The sequence below is a fragment of the Corvus moneduloides genome, chromosome 3, assembly GCF_009650955.1.
Source record: "Corvus moneduloides isolate bCorMon1 chromosome 3, bCorMon1.pri, whole genome shotgun sequence".
NCBI classification, from domain to species: domain Eukaryota; kingdom Metazoa; phylum Chordata; class Aves; order Passeriformes; family Corvidae; genus Corvus; species Corvus moneduloides.
This window is the reverse complement of record NC_045478.1, coordinates 19,735,099-19,758,932: the sequence shown is the minus strand read 5'-3', so window position 1 is coordinate 19,758,932 and position 23,834 is coordinate 19,735,099. Positions and strand designations below refer to the sequence as shown.

Below are 23,834 nucleotides of genomic sequence, written 5' to 3'. Positions count from 1 at the left end.
CCAATCAGCTCTATCATCATCAGATTTCTCTTAAAAACATTTTTACTTATGTGGTGTAGTCCCCTTGATCTGGGATTGAGATTTATACACATAGCTGTGAGTGCAGTGAAGAGAGACAATGACCTTTCTTAGGGGGTTTAATTTGATTTTATAACCCAACCAATTTTCAGGATGATTTAGGGATTAGATATGCTGGCAGGCTGAGCTATGTATCCAGTAAAACACAAGAATTTTTTTTTTTCTAATTCTTACTGGTGATATGCCCCTGCCCCGGCATTTTTACCTCTAATGTCACGTGTTCTCTTTGGCGTGCTAGCATCAGCAGCAGCCCATGATCAATCACAGTGTGCTGGGCCATGCAATAAAACAGCCATGCCTGCTCACAGGAGCAGAGATGCTGCCTAGAAACCACAATTTAAAGATCCTACTGCCTCACTTTTGAAACCATTTCAGTCTGGAAAGAGACAAAGAAAAAGAAGTACAATTTTATGTGATGATTCCTACTACTTACATTTATAGTGACAATTTATAAACTGCAAATTTAGCAACATGTGACACTTCGATTGATGAATTTTGCTTTTTCAGAAGGTTGTACTAGGAAGACTTACACTACCAAGAGCTAACATGAACTCGTCACCATGACAGTATCTTTGTAATATTCCACCTGAACTAACATCAGGCATTACTTTGCTTTGTGCATCCCTGCCATTCCATCAATACCCTCACATAAAACGAGTATGGCAGAGAAGTATACAGAACTCACTTCAGATAATGATGGGAGTGAGGATTTCTGACTACTCAATTATTTAAGAGGGGTAACTAAGATGCCAGAAACAAGGAAGAACACATGATTCTGCCTCAATAGCAGAGGAAGTACGGCCACAACCCCTGATCCTTAGGTCTTGCTGAATCTTGGTCAATACTTAGCTAAGTATCTTGGAGAAAATTTGTGGCACAGGCAAAACCTGAACTCATCTTTCCCAACTCTAAGCTAATTCTCTAATTAATGGGCCAGACTTTTTTCATTCCCTGAGGCACCATAGAACAAGCCAAAATAACATAAAGCTGGCTAAGAAAAAATGTTGCATACCAGATATTCCTACATTGCCTAACTAAGGTTGCTTTACTATGTTTTTTCACTACCACAAGGCAAACTGAATATAGAAGCAAGTATAAAATCCCTAATCTGTGATACTGTCCTCTACAGGTCTGCATGCTGTAAAGGACCAGAACATCCCTTCAAGATGTAAAGTAACTATAATAAAAATGCTCAAGATGCTGCACCTTTCATTGTGTACATAATTCATTACAAGATGAAGCTAAATATAAGGCCCAGAATGATGTTTCTATGTGTTATCAGCTGAAGTGAGCAATCTTCATAAAGACCATTCACACAGAAAAGTGAGTTTACATGGGCTTTTCTAGAATTAGTTTCTAAATTTCAAACTGACTTAATCATCTACAGTATGTACAACTGTTTGTATGTCAGCCATGTCAGGTCTCTGGAATGTCAAGACAGTCATTAACAAAAACGTGTGGCCCTGATAATCTCTGCAGATAAAAAAATCAAGCTTTAGATACATTTTATCTAAAAGAAAACGGCAAAAAGAAAATGGGAAAAATCACATCACCAAGTTTTAAGATTAGGCCCTTTCAGCACTGCAAGAGTCAATATCTGAAATTCTGTTTGCAAAATACCAAATGTAAGAAGGTAAATATTTCAATTTAGACTCTGGCGCTGCTGGTAACTTCTTATGAGTTTTCTCTCTCTTTGTGTTGGGGCAGGACTGATTTATTTTCTCACTCCTAAGCTCATGTTCCTTAATCGTCTTGTTTTGTAGAAGACTCTACAACAGAAAGATCCTTTCAGGAATCCATTTAAATTCCTCATGTACATTCCCTCACATCTCAAACTTCAAAACTATTTTCTTTAGCAGCCTACCAGAAAGCACTACACAGATTCCTCACGATCCCAACTACAGCACAAGAAGTTCTATGAGCTCAACCTGAGCTGAGAATCCATTCATTCATGCATTGCATATTCTCATTCCACCTTCACATATTCTTCTACTACCTTCTTCTTACACTTCCATTTCAAATTACTACTCCTTTCCACTGTGACATACTGTGTCTCATCAACTCCTTGAAGTACACTGGCAAAACATAAATCAGAGGTAAATTTTCTTCTATATCTAACCCAAATTTTCCCTATAATAAGTTAATTACTGTCTAATGCAATTAACTGATTCATCCTTCATCTTATTTTAGTATAGAATTTCTGAGTTTAACTACATTTATAACTACTGTCCATCAACATCAAAGGAACCAAGTCAATAGACCAATATAATGTATATCTGTCTCTATCTTATAAATTATTCAGGTTTCAACTGAACTTCTTGAGTTTCCTTTGAAGAGTGGGACCTATGATTATTAGCAGAATTTACTCTACTAATAAAATAAAAGTATTTTGGTGTTCTTTTGGGTAAACATAGGGGATATGCAGGAAAATCATAGCACAGTTGTGTCCTGTGATATTAGCTCATAAAAGTCTGTGATGTCCCTCAACAGCTGCTCAGCATGGAATCTGATACCAGCCTTCTGAATTTCTGGGCAATGTATAGATTTTCCAAATAAAAATTCAGCAGAAAAAAAATGATTCAAGAAAAAATCCCTGTGATGAACACCAAGGGAATGCCATCTATTTTCTCCATATTCCATATACATGGAATGCAAATATATCCAGCATTTTAAACAAGTTTGCAAGCAATGCTTAAGAAAAATGCATTCCTCAATACTAAAATGGGTTTTATCATTACGAGCCTCTGAATTCAGTTCATCCACTTCATTTTGTACACTTACACACTCAATTTATACACTCATTTGTTTTTTATGCCAGCATATGAGAACTACTCTGATTTCCTGGAGACAGTAGGATGACAATAGGGAAATTCACACTTTATGAACAAATATATGTAGAGTGAAAGAAATATCAAGTTTTCCAACCTATCCATCCTGCACATCTGACTCTACTGTTACTGTTTAATGAAATAAAATTTCCTATTTATTTACAATTAATTAGCGCTACCTTTTTGATTTCACAGTAAAAAGAATTCTAGTGCATCCAGGTCCAAACGGATTCAGGCACTCGTTCCTGTTCTTTGTAACTTCAGCAGCAAGAATAATATATGCATCATCTAATTTAACTGCAAATGACTCTTTTAGCATGAATTGTCTGTTTAAAGATAATGCACAGCAGAACTCTTAACTGCATCCCAGAAGTCATGCAGCACCAGGCAGATATGATCACAGTGGTTACCAGGGGTAGCAAATGGGAAAAGCACTACAGGAAATGAACTCTTGTCAATAATCTCAAGAGAGTGCTATATTTAGGTCAATTGTACCTGAAATCGTTTGGTGGGGTAATTGCTCTTTGGTACAGACTCTGCTCTCTGAGCCTGTCAGAGTGCTTGTACGTCCTCTGGATTGGATTCACCAATTTTCTTCCAGACTCATTTTCTAAAAAATAAAAACAAACAAACAAAAAAAAACTTTAATGAAGGATAGCAAGCTTACCAGGACACAGAAAATCACTCACATGTTATTTTAGATTTTAAAAATATACTTTCAATGAATGCATTTAATACAAACACATGCTTCGATACCCAACTGATTGCCTCAATTTTCTAGAATAGAAATTTACTCAATTATTCAGATTTTTAATTTGGCCCTCCAAAGACTTCCCAGATCTACTGAATATGTAAGGTGATTTAGAGCGCTTTTGCTGATCAGTTAATAGTCAATGCAAAATCAGAATTGTTCTTAGATCCTATAATGCATCCCAGTGCAACATTATTCTGACTTTAATTCAGGTTGAGCCCTCATCTGATAATAGGGCTTACTGTTTAATAATTTAAGATGGTTCATTTACGTATACTAAGGAATGTGATAAACTCAGTTTAAGGAATCCAATCTAATGAGACACATACTGACCTTTTACATCAGTTAGCTGGATTAATACAGATAGCAGAAAACAGCACCTAGTCATTCTGTCTTATGATTTCTTAGAAGAAATATTTTGCTTTGATAGCACAAAGTCTCCAGCAGAACTATTCCTTCTTCACGTTGAAGAGTCAGTACTAACCAGATGAATTTTCAACTAAGGAAAAGCCTTCTTTATCAGCTATTCAGCATGCATTTACCTTCTACAGACAGAGACAGCATCATATCTGTAGTCATTGCTCAGTGCTTGTTGTTAGTATCTACTGTAATTAAAGAAAATGTCATGATGCAACTATACTGCTGAAGAACACACATGTACTTTTTATTTAAAAAAAAATTACAAAGGGAATAAGATACACTATTGAAAGCTACAGTAGGTGCATCAGTTATTTTAGCTATTGTTTCTTGTGAAGAACTTCAAATTCAAAGATACTCATTAAACTGAGTAGATGGCAATAGCAGACGAAGTGTTAATGGGGCAGCAGTGAAGTGTGTCAGGAAAATGAAGGGACCCTGAGGGGCTCACCATGCTGTTTATGCTCAGCTAAATTCACCAGCATTACCATAAATCCTCTGAAAGATACTGTACTCAGTTCCTTATTTGCTACTTTTCAGGCAAGGAAATATTCTGTAAGATTGTAAAACAGTATTATTTTCTATTAAACAAACTTTTCATGTAAATACACTACATATTTACATGCAATTACTATTACTTATTTTTTTACAATTTTATAAAAACAAAGAGAGGGTCTTTTAATCTTCAAAATAATGTGTGAATTTATGTGAAAATTTCCGAAATCATACACAGGAACAGAGCCTTTAAACAAAAGAATCATCATTTCTCTCATAAAATTATTTTATAATTTAAAGACAGAGTTTCAATATTAATTTCTCACATGCATAATTCAACTGGCTAAAATAAAATTATGCATAAACCAAATAACTCTTCATGAGAGTTCAAATGTCTTGATTTCTAGTTAGGTTGGGTTTTTTTTTTATTTTAAGGTGGCATTCTGAGGGAGTAAATTAATCTTAGGAAATATATATAAACCATTCATACCAAAAATTTCCTCGTTAAAAAGAAGCATGTTATATACGGTTCTGCATGCATCCTTATGGTGACCTTACTGTGCCTCTGATCTTAGAACAAAACTTTTCCTACATAAGGATAGGTAGATTTATTGTTAAGGAGGAAGAGGCTGTAACACGCTGTGTAACTTCAATTATACACACAACTTCAGGTAAGAAATCATTATCTACAGAAGAAAGGTCCTAGCAAAACTGTGAAAGGCTTCATGGATTCTCCTCCTCCAGCAGCGTTGGGGGGTGCCTTGCGATCGCCCACGCGGGACCGGCGCCGCGGGGCCGGGCTGCAGCACCACGGACAGCGGCCGCCGATGGCCGCAGCAGCGACACGCACCGCGCGCGCTCTCCAGGTCCGCGCTGCTCAACTTAAGACATGTCCAAAGATCAGAGTAATGGGTGAGCTTTTTTCCAGTCTTCTCCCAATGCCACCTTGTTGAGGTCTACCTACGACTTTTAATTCTTGGAAACAATGAGAAATAACAGATCTAAAAATGAATTGGTTTTTGAAACACATCAAGACAAACCTTGGGCTCTGACAATGCTGGCTTCCACTATGTGCTCTTGACCTTCTACTTCAAAGTCAAAGATCTGATATCCAATAGCAGTCACGTGTTTTCGGGGAATACTGTTTTGCATATACAAATCTCCACATGGGGAATACCTATTTAGAGACCTGCCTTAATACCAAATGCTTGGCAAATGAGCACACAGTCATAGATGACTTGCTTGCCACTGAGAATACCGAAAAATAAAGCCCCCACAGTTATCCATTCATACACTACTAATGATAATGCTTTGTTTCAGGAACCCAAAAAAACATTGTTACCCTTGTAGAAGTAGAAATAAGGTACTTGCAAGAGGCTGAAGTATAGATTCTCCTTACTGTTTAGGACCTAAGCAAAGCACATTTGAAAGACAGATTAAATGTCATGGGCTCTCAGATGCCCTAAGCGATGCACTTTGCAAGTGAACGGCAAAAACACCTGGAACGGATCCTTTATCCTTATAAGCAGTGGATACTTTAGTAGCAGACAAGAAAATTCTCATAAAAAGGTTACATTCTGACTGATGCTGAGAACCAGCAATTCCCAGAAAGGTCATGAAGAGCCGCCAGTTCTTATTATCCCTGAAGGTACAGAAAAAACCTGAATCACTAAAATAAAATTACAAGGAAGTGTCTCTCATGCGATACTGCCTGCTTTTAACAGGTTGTGTACTTCCTCTAGTGTATTTCAACAGCGGTGGTGACTTGAGTTACTTCTGGCAATAATTTGCTTTAGTGGTTTTCTTCAGGCAAGATGAGATAACTACAACTACTTCCAATACTTTAATAGGGCTTTAAAAATTATTTAAATATTTTATCTCATATGAGGATATATGAGGTTATTTGTGATTATCAACAGATTTGCACAAGTAACAGTTTACATGATTTTACAGGCACTAAAGTCATGCTTCTGATTATTCAAAATAATGTATAAATAAAAATACATGGGGCCTAGTCCCACTCCTGCTGACATCAGACAGACATCTGTCTCACTTTTCAGTGGAAATAAAACCATAACCCAACCTCTAGAACAAACATTAAGTCAAAGGTCAAGAAATATAACTACAAAAAATTAAATTAAAAACATTAGGTGAATAGCAAATAAAGTATTTTTTCAATCAGAATAAGAAGTTGTAAATCATCTGTGAAAACAAAGAATTTAAGGTGAAAAAATGCTTTCCCTATCATTACCATTTGGTGCATTACCTTCTTCCACTAATAACACACTTAGAACTACAAAGTATAAGCACTTGCGAGATTTTACATTAACTTTCATGTAGATCTACCAACAGACAGTCTTAGTGCCAACCCTGCTTTGAAAGAAATGTTTCCTAATCTTATAAAACTCTATATATAAAAAAAAAAAAAAAAAAAAAAAACGATGATTAAGAAAAAGTGATCTGGTATAAAAACATAGGAGCATGAGTGCCCTTATTCAAGGAAGAAGATACCCAAAGCTGACATTTAGTGCTCTTGGAAAATTTATGAATACCATCATCAAAAGCAGTTGATGAGCATCCCTGTTAATACTGGATGCCATGTTTTCTTATGTGAAGTGTAGCTTAGGTAGGATGAATGGTTCAAAGAATCAGCTGCTGCCAAATACGGATTTAACACTAATGAGGAAAATACAAAACTGGCACTGAGGAGACCTTTTGGAGAGGCTGCATGCATCCCTCACAGGGTAGATAAACAGTTATCTCCTGACTCAGGCCCACTGGAGAAAGTGTGAAACAGTGCACTGATACCTGAGTGAAAAAACGGGGCTCTCCTGACTACAGAAGGTAATGAGAATGGTGAAAACACAAAGTGTTTGCACTGTTACTGGCTCTTGCAAAGTGAACAGTGTGTCCACCTCCAGGACAATATGGAATCTGAAAATTGCCTTAAGTAGGAGGATGGCAAACAGGACTAGGTGAGTCAGAATGTTTTCCTTTACCCTGCACCCTAAAACCCTACTACAAAACAAATAATGTTAGGAGAAAGGCTACTACATTAAAAGCTGTTGATTTGGAGGCATTTCCAAGGTCAACTGCTGGGTGTGCAGATACATCTCCTCTAAAAGGTGTTACCCACAGAGCCAGAGCAGAAGAAAATCAGGGGGCAATTAATCAAAACAACTTGTCAATGATTTAAAAAAAAAAATGGAAGTGTAAAACGAGTAATATTAACCTAGAGATTATAGACCTACACACTGCAAACTATGAACTATATACAGCAAGAGTTATTAGCAGATTTAGTTATACCCTCCTACACTGACAATTGGAGAAGAATTCTATTACCAGTGAATGCAGCAAAGCATCATGTGGCACGTTTTGGGCAAGGCTGTTTACACAGCCTACTGTGCACCAAGGTCAGATCTATCTAATGACTACAGGTGAAAGTGCCGAGCATCTATGGACTCTTCTGTGGAATAAGGCCTAGTTCTGCCATCTCTTGTCACAAGTTAAATTTTTATTCTCTCTTCTTTAATCCTTAACTGAAACCACTTGGTAGCAAGATTATCTTTTGAACAATGAAGTAAAAGTGCAATACTGTAACATAAAGAAGTACAGAATTAGCCTTTTCAGTACACCAAAATGAAAGAGACAGAGCCTGGTCCAGAAAACTGTATTTGTACATTGGATCCATTTCCAGTGTCTCAGTTTGGTGGTGAATTAAAAGGTCCAGTGTTGTACCTGAGCCATGTTTAAAAAAAACTGACACATCTTTTAAGCGTAATGAGCAAAGATGCAGATATATTAGAGACAGACAGATAGGTATATAGCTACTTATCTTTTCCTTTCAGCCACCTATCTACTTACACATAGGCAAGGAGGAAGGGCACACAGAAGCCTTACTCCTATTCTGCCATATCAAAAAAGCTTGATTGAGCAGTGGTATTTTCATACATCACTCTGCTGAGATATGCTTTACTGTTGTCAAAACAAAAAAGAAACATGTATAGAGAGATTCTTTCAGTGTCATAGCCTGTCACCCCAACAGCTGTCACTTGGAAGCTGCAAGTTCTTATGTCCCTTGGCCAGTTCACATCGATGTATCTCAACTGATTCCTCTTCAAAATAGTAATTTATATGAAGATACTTAATATTACAATTCTCAGAACCAAGAGATAAACTATGTGTAACTGAATTAAATCCAAAGGAAAATCTGTGCTAGTGTTACACTGATTTTAGTAGCAGATATACAAGAAATGTTCTTTTCAGCATTTTTGTAGCACATCATACAAGCTAAAATACCATTCTGGACTTGAAAATTACCATTATGTATACTCAGTTGCAATGATTTACATCACGGAAAGTACTGTTGTGAATAAAACTTACTGTTGCTTTGTGGAGTACTCACCAAGACCTACCTGAAATACAAATAATTGAGTGACATTTAACAAAACAGAGAAGTCTAAATAATGTTTATAAACTGGTCTATATTTATAGACCATACTTACATACATTCATACTTACAGGATGATACATCCCAAAACGAAAAACAGTATTTACTACTAGTTATTCATGGCCCTTCAATTATTTTGTTGTTACAAATACTGACTAATCAAAAACTAAAACTATACATGATTACTCACACACTAACTGTTTTAAGTGTAAACAGGATAACTGTAAGGCTGACATTTGTCTGCACAAACAATTGGAAAATAGAGGAGAAAAATTAATATGGTCCTACTGATTGGATTTCTTTGCAAATTATCGGTGAACAGATTAGAGCACTAAATTAATCCCAAAATGCATTTAAAGCCAATTGTACCTATGTCTATTACTCTCTCCTTTTAAAGCAATTTATGGTTTCAGACTATTTCTCAGATGATCTCAGCTCAGAAACCCTCTCTTCTTTCCTCCTTGCATTCACTAGTTCTGTCAGGTAAGAGAACAATAACTGGTATCACTACTTAAAGCAGTGCCTCAGATGCAAATTGGGGTATCCCACAGTTCACTGGAGACAGACAAGGCAATAGTTACAGATCATAAACACAACACAAACCTACAATAGCAAATAGACAGAAAATCAAAATATGCTTATGAACATACGCATTAAGAGGACAAAGTCTTGGCGTCCTCTGATGCCGGTACAGGAGACTTCAAATGGGTCATGGGATACTCATAGGGCATCCTACACCAGACTGACTTCTGATAGTGTCAAAAGCAAAAAACTAAGGTGGGCTGATGTATCAGCTACAGTGGGAACTGCATATCAAAGAGCTGTACTAGCATTTCAGTAGAGTGAATGTAAAGCATTCATGAATGGAAGAGTAATCTGCAGATGCAGATACACCAACAGGTGTACAACTTGTCCCCAAAGATACAAAAACTATATCATTAATGAGATATGTTTGGAATTCAGCATGTTTTACCCCTGTACTGATAAATTTGTATCAAAAGAGAAAGCAAAAAGGCTTGACTAACTAGTAGACCAGGTGTTGAATTAATAACTTACGGATTTACAGATATTGCAACATAGACAAGCTTAAGCTCTATTTAGATCAAAAAGATTTTTAAAGGCATAACAAATAGAGGTGCTACCTTAAAAGAAAAAGCAACAAAACCCACAGGAATCCTAACATTTATAAATGGAAGGAGGAAACTTCTGCCCTTTTAACAGATCCCCTGAATTACAGACCTTCTCACACTCACTGTATTGTCCAAGAACTTCAGGTTTCTTAGTGGAAACAAGCAACTGTTGATGATTGTGCTGGCTGGAAAATCATAAAATAGGAGCAGATAATGTAACACACTGTGTGGTGCCAGAGAAACAATGGCTTTTGCAACTGGCACAGAAGATGCAGATCAGGTCTTTACAGTAATATTGTTCAAGACTCATAGAAAGAGACAGTGAAAAAGAAAAATATTTTAAAATAGTCAATGGTCTCATGCAATGGGCTGAGCCATGGGTGAGCCACAGTCACATGCCAAAAGGTCATCTCACGATGAATCCGAAAAAAAAGCATGAGATGCAGACCCTCTCTCCCCTAGGTGTGAAGGAGAAATTAAGAGTCAGGGATGAGATGCTGAAGACCGCATTTGTGTTGCCAAGAAAAAGACACGAAACAAAGCAAAGAGACAAGCCAGAAGGAGAGATGGAGGAAAGAGAACAAGATGTCTTAAGGATGGGTCACTGAGGCAAATGGGAGAAGCTGGAGGAAAATATGGCAGAAAAGCATAGATGGGTGTTACCAAAAATGAAATCAGCTCTTATCAACAGTCTTGTTGAGAAGGATAATGAGATATGTGTGTAAAAAGTGAATCTTAAAATGGGGTAACAAAAAGATTTATTAAAATAAGCTGAAGCTTTTCAAGTTCAGAGGCAGTGGCAAGAAGGCCATAGGAGTATCATTTGAACATTTTCCATGACTTGCAATATTTTAACTTCTACATTAAACCATTAAGGTGATTCTTACTACTACAACTGCTGTGTTAGATGCCAGTATTATCCAAAATCAGTCTGCATAATGTAATACTTGATCACTGTCCCTAGTATGTCCCAGACCATCACCATCATTAAGGTAATGGTATCAGGCAGCTTTTTTTCTTCATTCAGCAAGTTTCAAAAGCTGTTCACTGCCATATTTCACTGTTCTAGTCCACTGACTGTTGTTTTCATTCCTTTCTTCAGAGTTCATTGTTTTGCGACAGATTTGAAAAATAGTTAAAAATCTCCAGGGTTTTCTCACCATGTTCTTCTTTGATCCAGGTCTCATTCCCACATAGGAAATAATTTTCTAAGTCCAGGTCCTGACTAAGGACACAGGGGTTGACAACCTGCCTTTTTTCTACTGAAAGTCCTAGTCAGGTGTGGGTTGTTTTGTTACAGGCACTGTGAAATGTAAAAGCAGATTCCCCTCTTGGGGCTGGGTTGCCATTCAAATCCCAACAGAAGAGTGGGATTGTTGCAAGAGGAAGAAACTGAGAGCAGACTGCACCTCAAAAGGCTGCCATAATGGGCACAGGTCCCTAACATTCCAGCAAGAGGAGTATCAGCCAGGGCTCAGGTATCTGGCTGCACCTCAGCTTTCCAGTAATAACAATGAGCTGTAACAATGAACTACAGACTTCTGTCTCCAGTTCTTGAGCCTCAAACCTTGATTATTTGCATGGCTTCAAAGGACAAGAAGTGACTCTCTGAAATCCAAATTCTCAAAAGATTTAAATGTCCAAGAATTTTAGAGGTTCTGATCCTGAATGTTTTAAGTGATTCCCTAAGGAACACTTAAGATTAGGAGCAGAATTTAACACTTGTACTAAAAGTATATTAGGAAATCTCTTACATATGACTAAAACCAAGATGTATTTACAACAGGTTTCATCTTGTTACCATTCAAGACTACAAGAAAACCCAATTTTTAGTGAACGACAGCAGCATAACATCCATGGATTTATGTAAGACACTTAGGAAATCTCCCCTTGTGCTACACAACAACTTGAAGAGTATAGCATAAATTAAAACAACTGTCAGCAGTTCAGATTCATTATCCTCTTGTTGCCATTTACTAGTGTTGATACAGAGTTCTAGTACCAAAATGAGGATAAGTTAGGCCCTAAAACAACTGGCAGTTTAACATCATCAGCTTAGACCTCAGATTTTTTTCTTCTGTGTATTTTAAATAATCAGCACTACTCTGGATCAAACATTTATTGCAGAAATTCAAACGACTTCTCACCAAATTTCCTAGAGGTTAATCAATAAACCTAATTAAAAAAACCTGCAACCTTCAATCATTCAATTGCTCAGGACTTTCAGTAATACCAATTGCAAGGAGGAAAGGCTCTCAACTTTCCACGATGGAGAAGCCTCAAGAAATATTAAAACCCAAATGCAGATAGTTTGGCTTGCCAGGCAGAGAGCAGTGTAACAGTACGTCTGAATCACAGCAGCCATGCATCTTCAGATGCAACGTCAGTGACAGCCCAAGCAGCTGTGACTGAAAAATGTCAACAGGATTCCAAAAATGTCTGTGTTGGTTCAGGTTCTAGGGGAAGTACAAGCACAGCAACAACCTACAGATATTTGTCCCAGCGTGATTTTGTTACAAGAGCAAGGAGAAGCACCAGGGACTCAGAAACTAACATGATTAATAGGAGACAGGCACAAAGACTGTCAGATGGAGAGGAAAAAGCAAAAGTACTAATGCAGAGGGAAGAAAAGATTATGCATATCATGGCATATGTTACCTATGATGCAAAATTTCAGTTTGAAATTCTTATTTACAACACACAAAACACCCTTCATTGAAATCTGTGAACTTGTCAATATAAAAGTCACTAGTGTTTTCTTTCTAAATAACTGATTTATAAATGACAGAGTATATTTCCATTGTGGAAGTCTTTGTGACTATTTAAAATGTACATTCATTTTCATTTAAAATAAACAAAATATGTTGTAATGCAAAAAGGTTGAGAAAATAAGAGGATTTAAATAAAAACCAAGCACACATTGTTGTCAATAAATATCATGAGACATCTGAAAATTTTTAAATAGTTGAAAGGTTAAGGAAATGTAAAAATATGAATGGAAATGAGAAAACCATTTTCCATCTACTTTCCCAAGCAAACAAAAAATTACAAGAAAACATGCAAAAAATTGCATTAACAAACTTCAGTAACTGCACTTAATCACAAAATCTAGTCATGAATAGGCTGCTACTATAAGGTAAGACAGGTTGCAAACAGTCCTTTATGTAAAAGCAAATGTTAGAAGAAAAGCTCTGATATTTGGTTGTGGGCTCCCACTTTTCACATAGGCATTTCCTAAATCCATGTTTGATGAGCTTCTCCAGCTATAAATTCTGTAAATTCCCTCTGGAGCAGTGCAGAGTGTGCTTCATGAAAATGTCATCTGCCAGCACTGCAATTACTCACACTCCAGCAATCATGTGCACAATGCAGAATGGGTCGAATTCAGGTGAGAACGAGAACCAGCAATCAAGCCTCTGGAATTGAGAACAAAGCCATTTTCTTTCATTTGCCATCAACACAACCATCAAGGCCTTAATTACAAGGCAAGTGTCAAGCCTGGCTGCTGAAAGGCTTATTATTATACAGCTCAGCTTCAAATCAGTTTTGTATTGATGAACTGCAAAAATGAGGAAGCCAGCTTAGCCCCACAAGAAAAGAAATAGGGACTAGCTGATTATGTGATTGGCAGGGAAAAACAAGGACATATAAAAATACATTTTTAGGTAGTAAAAGAATTAGTGAACAGCACACTTAAAATCTTTCTATAAACATATTTTCTATCTCAATAGCAAATCTGGGTGGTCTGATAATTCAAAAGACACCTCCTTTAGTTGAGATCATTGTATTATCCACAAAAGACACTGCAAAAAGTCTCTCTTTAGGTCATACATTCTGTTTTTCTATGCATGTCTGTGAGTGTTCTCATTGTCCCCTTATATCTAATTGCATGTCTTTACCTTGAACATAGAGACAGCAAGAGAATGGTACACATATTCACAAGCCCTTGCCTGACAATTATCTATTCACATTAGATTAGCTGTCTCCATATTGAACAGCAGATGAGAAATCATCATTTAGTTAGCAACAGGATTTATATATGTTGATTCAACTGAATTATCAGTAAATACCACATTGTAACTACGAGCCAAATGTCCCCTACTTTACCATTTCCTATATACGACTTTTAAGCATGACAAGTAATGACTGAACTGTTAGGAGGAGGCCTGGATTTGGAACTGGCTCTTCATACAATATTACTGTTATCATAAGTGTTAAACCTTGTTTTGTCTTTTGATTTTTTAAACCCGTATTTTGACTTAGCTTCTGCATGTCTTATGTGATTAGAGAAATACGTGATTAGCTCTTGGTCTGCCTTTTTGATATCTAAAATGAACATGCACATATATAGCAGATAGAAAACCACTTAGGTCACTGGACATTTTACCATTAATTTTTAGCATTTTACCTGAAACAGTGACCATCCATAGCTCTTTCTTTACCCATTGCCCAATCCAGTAGATATACAACATACATTTTTCCTCTTGCAACATGCCATATCCTGAAACTTTCAATGGCTCATGCTTCAGCAAGACATTAAATAATTTGAAATCAATGACATGAGAAAATAAACACTAACACAAAAGAAGATGAAGGGACATGACAGACACAGACACATACATCTCTTTTGACATTCACTTTCATTGGTTATAAGCTGGATTTGTTTCCATAGGATATATAGATATTATATATAATACATACAAAATTAAATACTCAAAAGTTAGGAAATAACAGAACAATTTACCTGCTGACAAATTTTCAAAGTATTTGGAAAGATTTAAAAAAAAAATCCAGATTAAAAATTGATGATGATTTTTGGTTTTAAGACGGAAGAAAGTAGCCAGGCTTTCATGCCATATATGTGAAACATATTCAGGTAGTTTCAATAAAATTTAGGTAATTTTATGGTATCTGTTTCTATCTGCATGTTTCGATATCTAACTATTTTTAAACTTTTTTTTTCCATTTCCATTGGAAGACAAAGTACTAAACAGCTAACTCCCATTCTGCCATTGAAGTGCTCTAGATATAGGAATAATGGAGAAAACTCTTATAAAAGCTTTATTAGTTTCAATTTTCTTCAGCATTAGTTTTATTATTTGTACTTACAGAACTTCTTCCTTCCAAGGAATTTTAAAAGTCTACCTGATTAATTTCTATCAAGCACCATCTGGTTCATTTAGGAAGAGGTTTCTGCCTCTTCATAGCTCAGTTTCAGGTTTTAAATCATAAGATATATTATCGTACCACAAATATGCATACAAGTCTTTTCTTATTTAGAAATAGCTGGCAGAACAATGCTATACTTCTTCAGTGTCCAAAAAAAAGTAAAAAAAGGAAACTTTTTATATGTTGTTGAGTGAACCTGAACACAGAGAACAGCCAAGTATCATGGACTGTATAAGTAAGACAATGTGCTGAAAGAATTATGAAATGTACCTAAGTAGAAAGATTACTGAAAAATGTCATCCACACATATTGTTAAAGAACCCCATGCTTGTGTATCCAGATCAGAAGATTATATTTGAAATCTAAATGTCAAAAATTTTTAGGCAATTGTTAGAGGGAGCATTTTTAAGTATGTGGAGAACACCAGGGTTTCTGAAGACTAAGAAAAATGGAACTGGTACCAATGACTTATCAGAAGTTTACTGGCATAGTTTGATGTTCTTGATGTGGTTAGACTGCAGTATCTCAAATCCTTGGTTTTTTAAGGGCAGGGAAAAGGTACTTCTGTAACAGCATTTGTTGAAAAGAGAGTTGTGTCATATGCTGTGTATACCCAGACACTCAGACACCTTACCACAAAACTGAACAGGTTCTAAAAATAAAATGAGAAGTAAAACAGATACTGGTGACAGACCTTTCCGTGGAACCCATCTCTGAATGTCCTTTCAAAGCAAACAATTCTCCTAATAATACAGATTAATTACAGGAATAAGTTAGTATTTTTCTAAAGTAAACCCTTTAAGAAAGTGAACTAAATTTTTCAGATGCAGCTAAATGATTTAGAAGCCTACTTTGTTTTCTTCAAATGAACTTAAGGTCTTACAAAGAGCACAATGGATATATCCATACACTGAATTGTAGTGATTTCAGAAATATTCCTGTTTTGAGAGACTAAAAAGAGAGGACAGTAAGAAAACAAAGGAGCGACATAAAATATTAATATAATGGCATAACTGACATTCTTACTTATTTACTATCACGTGCCTTCCTTTTCTGTACAGGTGTACCTCCTCATTTCAGAGCTCCTATTTTTTTCCTCTTTATCCTCAACAAACAAGAACAGTGTTTTCTTCAGAAGAAATGGACTTCTACTCTGTACATATGTTGAAAGAATTACATGAGACAACTGCTTCCTTAAAGTTCATTTATAAATGTATTTGTATTGCATGCAATTTAGGGGGTTCTTCATGTATTTGCAGTTAAGCAATTGCCAAAGAACCTTGCTAGAGCGACAGAACAAGTGCAAGACCCAAATCACTACCTTCTGAACTCTGCCAGTACAATGCTAGTTATCTCTGACATCCAAAACACAAGACATTCTTTCATATAGCATTACCTAAATACTACCTGGTAAAAAAAAATAATTAAATGACTTTGAAAGTATGTAAACAGAAGTAATTCTCCAGCTAAACAGTATAGTCAAAGAACTACGAACAAAACAAACAAAACAAACAAACCCAAACTTCTTTTTAAAAAAATTTAGTACCTTTCATATGAATCAACTTATTTTTAAACTTAGAAGTAAACAGGCATACTTGGGGTAGTAAGGGAAAGGGAAACCTGCTCAGTGTAATTTGAGAAAATCCAATGGAATACTGCTTGCCCACATTAAAATTGCCACTATGGCAGAAAAAAAATATATGTTTACATTGAAAAGGACAGTTGCTGTTCTAAAAATAATTTTCATGTATGTGTTGTTTACAATTATTGCAACAGTGTATTCCTGCAGTTAGGACTGCACCAGTATCCACTTGGCAGGCAGCTGGAAATCATACTGAATACTGAGGAATTGCAAGCCAACACCTCCCATGAGCAAATGTTTGCATAAACTTGAGTGAGATATTGACATTTCCAAACTTGAATTTTATCATCTAACACGTACCTGAAAACAGAAAAACTTTTTAGTTGTTAAATTTACACAGAAAGTCACAAGAAAAAAAATAAAAAAAGATTAACACTTACTCTTAATTGTTCCTGAAAGTTTTCAAGAACCTACGAGGTATTTGGAGTTCACAAAGACAGACTCAGGAAGAAAGGAGAAAATGGACGAATCTATAATGTGTTACTTTAAATTGTTTGGAAGGCTTAACAAACACACATTTAATTCTAAAAGCTTGTGACTGAGTACCTCAGTTGTGTGTATTCAGACACAGATGATATTGAGTTCCTGAGGTGACTGTTACCATTTAAAAGACAAGATCCTGTTATGATTTCTTATGGTGGACAACAAAGGCTGCCCAACACTTCGGACAGCTGTGGTTATTCCATACTCTCTAGTTGTTAGACAAAGGGACAACAAAAATCCATCCTTTGGAGAAGATCCTGAGGCCATCGCTTAGTGAATGGCATCACAAAGATGGGGCAATGCTACCACTTCAGAGAAATGTTGAGGTATAAATCCAGCAAAATGCCTGAGATACTCAAGTTTCTAAATTATCTACCAGACTCATTCAGTCAAATTTCTTTCATAAGTTTTTATAAGTATTTTATGGCCAAACTGGATCTTTACATGACAGAGCTCAAAAGCAGTTCTAATTCCAAAGGTCACAATTCCACTGTGTAATTACTGCATGGACCAGAAAGGTGTCTATCACGTAGAGGTTTGTACGTAAGTCTTGGATTGGCCAAGGTTATTTTTCCCCATTCTTTTCTTGACCAATTTCTTATTTTGCAGTGGCTAATAAAAGCGTAACCATTTCTCTCAGTACATACAAAACTTGGATTTCCCTTTATAAAAAGGCTGATATGCATAGCAAAATACATCTGCACCTTTTTCTCTACTCTCGCTCTTAAATGGTACAAATTCAGGAGAACCCGGTACACCTTAAAATAAGAGAGCATGTTAGGTCTACATCTCTGATTTGAGTAACAGAGCACAGTAATTTAACATACTCACTTATTTCAAAACTAATAGTAATAAACAATAACCCCAGAGCAAGATAAGCAATGCTGATATCTCTTCTGAGCAGGTGCTACCAGATAAACTTTTGACAGGTTTAATGGGACTAAGTAACGTCCCAGAGAACACAGGCAGATGTGATCGTAACTATGTAAGCTCTTTTTCTTGCAGTGTTTTCTCTCACCTCACGACATCTTTGATTTTATACTTTTATAGCTAGACAACAAGAATTTGAAAACCTGCAAAGGCTGAAAAACTCTCAAAGATCATTATTTGTGACCTTTAATAGTGGAAGATAATGCAAACTGAATACTTATGGATAACTTTATAATATAGACATAAAGTAAGCCTTTCCCCTCATGTTGTCTGAAATCAACACTGGCCAATTTCTCAGCTTTCCAAATTTGTGACTTCATAGTTTACTATCATCTACTGACATTGCATATCTCTTTTTTCTTTATTAAATCATTCTCTTGACTCAGAGAACTGCATAAATAGAGCTGTACAGGAAAAAAAAGTGTATGAGTTCATGTAAAGTGCAACATAGAGGTTCACATTTCTGTGCACCATCAAGTATCAAAACATGGGTAAGTTTCAGGCTTTGTTTCTGATGAAAATGTCTTTCTCAGACTTCCAATTTACATTATTGGAGGTAGAACCACTGTTATGCTAATCTAAAGCATATAATTTCATATTAATTCCAGCTATACTCATGCATTTTCACCTTTGTACTTTCGGAAAAATAAATTCTTTCACCATTGATTTATTTCAGGAATACCCATTCTCACATCTTTTTTGTTTTTTATAGAAAGTGACATGCTGCTAATTGTAAAAACATTTTAAGTGTAAAGCTACCTCTTACAACACAGTCCATCCATTGTTCAACCTTTTATTCTTCATCCTCTACAAGGTACAGAAATATCTGGATGGAAAAATTAATAAAAAGATAACTGGTTTTGACATCATTGTGATTACAGTATTATTTCCTGAATAGAAAAAACCCACAGTCTATTTTTTAGAAAAGTCAAACTTGGGATAAATCCAAGGGACTTAGGAATTTCTGGACCCCTTGTCTCTGAAAGCTTCTTTTTCCTTGATCTTTCCTATTTGATCCCTGGCTTTGACAAGCTGCACTGTTCCAAAACAATGGCAGTTTTGACAGCATGTGACTGGAGATAGGAGAGATGATGTACAGATCAAATTGCACATCAGCAGTAAAGTCAGGACCTGGCACCACAAGTGGGCTTTCACAGAGTAGAAGGCAACTGGACAGGAGGGGTTCTCATAGCAGGCCTCACCAGAAAGGTGCTACTCTCTGTGTACAGTGTAGTCTTTCAATTACTCATACCATAATCTCCAAAGACAGAAAATTTTGGTAATCCATTATGAGGATGACAGACACAACTGGTCTAATCTTTATCCAAAAAAAAAGTCAGAGGAATCAACATTTTCCAACCAGCAGGAAGCAGAGAAACACATTTTCATTACTTAAAGAACAAAATTTTGTGAAAATGGAATACAACTAGATTGTTTTGAGGGAAAGGAAAGCAGGTATCTTTGGTACACAGGAATAATGAGTACTGCTGCCTGCACAGGGGAATTCTCTCTCTGCCTTTACCATGGCAAATTTAAACTTTGTTGTTCTTTGTCCAATTGTGAACTCCTGCTAGCAGAACTGAAAAATGAATGAGAAAGTCTCTTATAAGATACACCGACCAGTATGTTTTATGGAGGCATTCTGATGGCTCTTGCCATATGATGTACCACCAAATACCACAATGTATTCTTGCTAAGACTGGTGCAGGAGTCCAGTATATGACGAAAAGCAAAGACCTAAACTACTGAACTACGAATTTCTATGGAATAGCTTCACAGATGAGGCAGAATAGACTCTGACCAATTTTAAGGTATTCTGATTTGAAAAATACTTTTTGTTTTGACTTGGTCAACAGAAACAGTAATTTCTATCATAAAACTTAGAAGTTGCAAGAGCAATTCTATTTTTAAGTCATTTTAGTGGTATTAAGTAGCATCTATGCAAAAATGAGATAATGTATCCTTTTGGACAGTGGATATTAGTCCAAGAAGTCTTCTGAAGATACCAGCAGAGAATTAAACAAAACAAGGAAAGCAGAACCAGTTGTGAACCCTCTGGAATGACAGAAGTGGATGTTTTAGTCAGGAACACTACCAATGCAACAAACATTTTTAGCCTATTTCAAGAGTTTACACAGTCACAGATCAAACTGTATAAAAGGATATGTGTTTGGTCATTTACTCCTTCCAAAGTCCCAGTTTAACAATTTCATCAATTCAGTGTTCCTCTGGTTAAATCAGATGTAATAACTTAGTACTTCTTTGCCTACTGTGATATGACATCAGTCATCACACTACCAACCTTGGATGGGATTACCTGCTGGGAATGACGTGTCAGAGTCATCTTCAATGTTCTAATACCACTCCCTATAGCAAGAACTTATAGAAGTGAAACCTCTGAGAACAATCTCAAACCCACTGTGACTCCCTGCAGGGCACAGAGAATCTCTTTTTTTTTTTTTTTAATGCAGAGACAGGCTGTTGTTTAATCTTTATGAAATTCTCTGATACCAGTATTTCCTTTAATATTTCCTTCTTTTCACAAGCTCACTTTTTACAGGATCATAAAATAACAGTTATTCAGGCTTAAAGAGACCTCTCTTCTCCATACAGGGTCAATACTGAATCCTGACAAGGTTGCACAGGGATTTTTGTCAGCTGAATATTGAAAACCCTCAAGGATGAACATCTACAGCTTCTATGGGCAACCTGCACCAGTGCTGCTTGCCCCCTTTCATTCTTCTAACATTTTGTGCACACAGAACTGAGACATGCATTGGATTCACCAGCTTGTGATCAAGATTTTGTTTGCCCACTTCAATAAAGACTTCATGTTTGGGTTTTTTAATATCTAGAAAATTGTTCAAACAATTAATTTCCCATTAAAATCAGGAATTTGTAGTAATACAGAGACAATATAGTTGTGATGTGATACACAACTGCCACAATACAGTACCTTTGTTTGTTGTGAGATGCCTTTTCCAACTCAAATGGTTCCATGGTTCTATGATATTTTGAGGAATACAAGTAACTGGAACTTCTTGAACCAGCTAAACAACAAATTCAAGAGTAAGGGAATGAACTAAATTAATTTATACCACTCTTATTAAACTTTGGTTTTACTTGTGACTTGATTTAACAGAAGGAAAACATACACTAGTACTGAAAAAATACTGAAATGGCTCTAATTACCTGATTATTATTAATATTAGAATTTCAGAAGGTTTCCTGTCAGGATGCAATGTTACTTGACTGCCTGCACTATCAAAACTGATTAAATCTATTATATTATATATTTATCAATGGGATAGTTTATTCAGAAATTATAAAAGGGTCAACTCATTCATCTGATTCAGCTTCTTTTACAGTCAATGAAAAGGTATCATGAAAGATGACTCAGGAACTATAGCAGATACTAATAAAAGATAAAATCTTACTCCAGACTGCAAACTGGATGAAGTCCATCACAACAGAGCCAGTATTTCCCCAAAAATATTGTTTTCCAGGCTAGTTTGTTTGGGTTTTTTAACCTCAAGTCGGTTTAAGTTTTAGGCTGTTATTAGTAAATCTAGGAAAACTAACATGATTGAAAATATTAAGTGGCTTCTGTGGAGTAGTCGTAAACATTCTGGAAATTCTGTTATACCCCTGTTTTGGCCATTACATCTCCTTTCTAGAATGTGTTTTAGAATAATTCACTGGGGTACAGGACTATCGGGTTGGAGAGGAGGATTACAGCACACAGGTGTCCCACAGTTCAAGGCTTTTATAAGCATTCAGATTTTCTGCATCTCAAGTAGCTTCTGAATGCATTCTGAAATGTTGTTAAGTGCTTCTCTGACCATTCACACGTCAACCAAAATAGTTCTAGCTCATTTTCACAGGGAAAAAATGATGAAGCCAGATTTGGTAAAAAAAAAAAATGATTAGATGAATCAAATTGAAAATTAAGACCCTTATGTTTGAGGAAACAATTCAACATAGTAATTTGCAATTGCAGGTAGCAAATTCTCTTACCCAAATTACACATTTTCTTGTCCAAATGGCATGTTCATGTGCAAATTTTAGAGTTAAACATTATACAAGCCAGTTACTGGTTGTATGTCAGTCCCCTGCTCAGGGGTGAACTTACTCAATTGTGGAATATGCATTCAGTCAAAACAGTGCCACTGACTGCCAATGAGGGAATGTGCTCAGCCCTAAGCAAAGGCCACCCAGTGCAGGACTTACCAGCACCTGCAGCTGGCTATACCCATAAAGGGTAAAACCCCACTATCTTTCCCTGGACTGTGGACTATAGCAATTTATGTGGAAGCTACACAGAACATTGATGGCAAGAGCTCTCCTAAGATGAGACATTGGTTTTGTTCCTTTTTAATTGATTTCAACTGGTGAGGTATTGTGTTAATAAAATTTAAAAATAAAAATAAAAAAAAAAAAAGAAAGCTACCCTCTTTTTTACCTCCAAGCCCAACAAAAGTCTAATAACTTATTTCTTTTACACTGTATCTTCAGTTTCAGGCCAGCCCGTTTTTATATGTGAATACAGGTATATGGACATGCTTCCTACTTTTCCTCAAAATCTAGAAATAAACAGCAAGTTCATGCAATTTAAATGTGTGCCTTTAAATAAAGCAACTGCAGGCTTCTTTTTCGAGGTAGAATCTGGCTTACAACCAGACACAACAATTTATTTTTAATTACCATAACCTCAGAAAATCTGTTTTCCTTTGTGGCCAACCCCAGCAGCACAGTGAAAGTTCCCACTCCAACCTGACACATGGGCCATCACAGAGCCCAGATGCCAAGCTGCTGAAAACAGTCATCCAACAGCAGCATCTGGCCCCTTAGTGGGCTCCACAGGCAGTGAAGCTGACAGCTCTGGAGTTGCCCATGAGTCTGTCAAGTAGATAGGCTGCTAGCTGAGTTGACTTATTCTACTCAGTGCCATTTTTCTTTGACTTACCTCTGATCCTGAGATATTTGCATATCATTATGTGCCTGAGAAAAAGTTCCTCTGTAAATCTCTTATGAGCCCTCTGTGTTTGGGCATTCTTAAAGTAAGAGGCGATACCGCACGAAGAGAGAGTCGTGATGTGCATTACTTGAGACACTGGCACGAGAGAACCTCTCCCACCCCGTACATAACACGCCCGTCACTGGTACAAACTGATACGCGACACTCTGGGAAATCACGCAAGATCTAAAAGCAGCCCTATAAATGACACAAGGCAGAACTGCAGGTACCTTTCAAGCTGCATATTAATGTGCTAGTCTCCCAAGAAGGCTGACTTTACTCTTCTTTTCCATGCTGATTACCACAGCCATTAGCAAAGGTCTACAGCACAGCCAAATCTCAAACAGGCAGAGAGCTGGCACTCCGGGAGGTTGGAAGGAGGGGATGAGAGCAAACAAGAAAAAGGCTGCAAGCTAGCCAGCACAGTAGGAACAGGGACTAGGG

General features: G+C 36.5%; 1 protein-coding gene across 16 annotated transcripts in view; it reads right to left on the bottom strand.

Annotated features, from left to right (window-relative positions):
* Positions 1–23,834, bottom strand: part of MYT1L (myelin transcription factor 1 like) — a 315,791-nt gene that overhangs the window by 226,358 nt on the left and 65,599 nt on the right. For all 16 annotated transcript variants that reach the window (XM_032104530.1, XM_032104529.1, XM_032104533.1 and 13 more), the window contains one exon: positions 3,402–3,516. The gene's annotated coding sequence lies outside the window, so the exon portion shown is untranslated. Of the gene's footprint in view, positions 1–3,401; positions 3,517–23,834 lie in introns of those variants that run through there.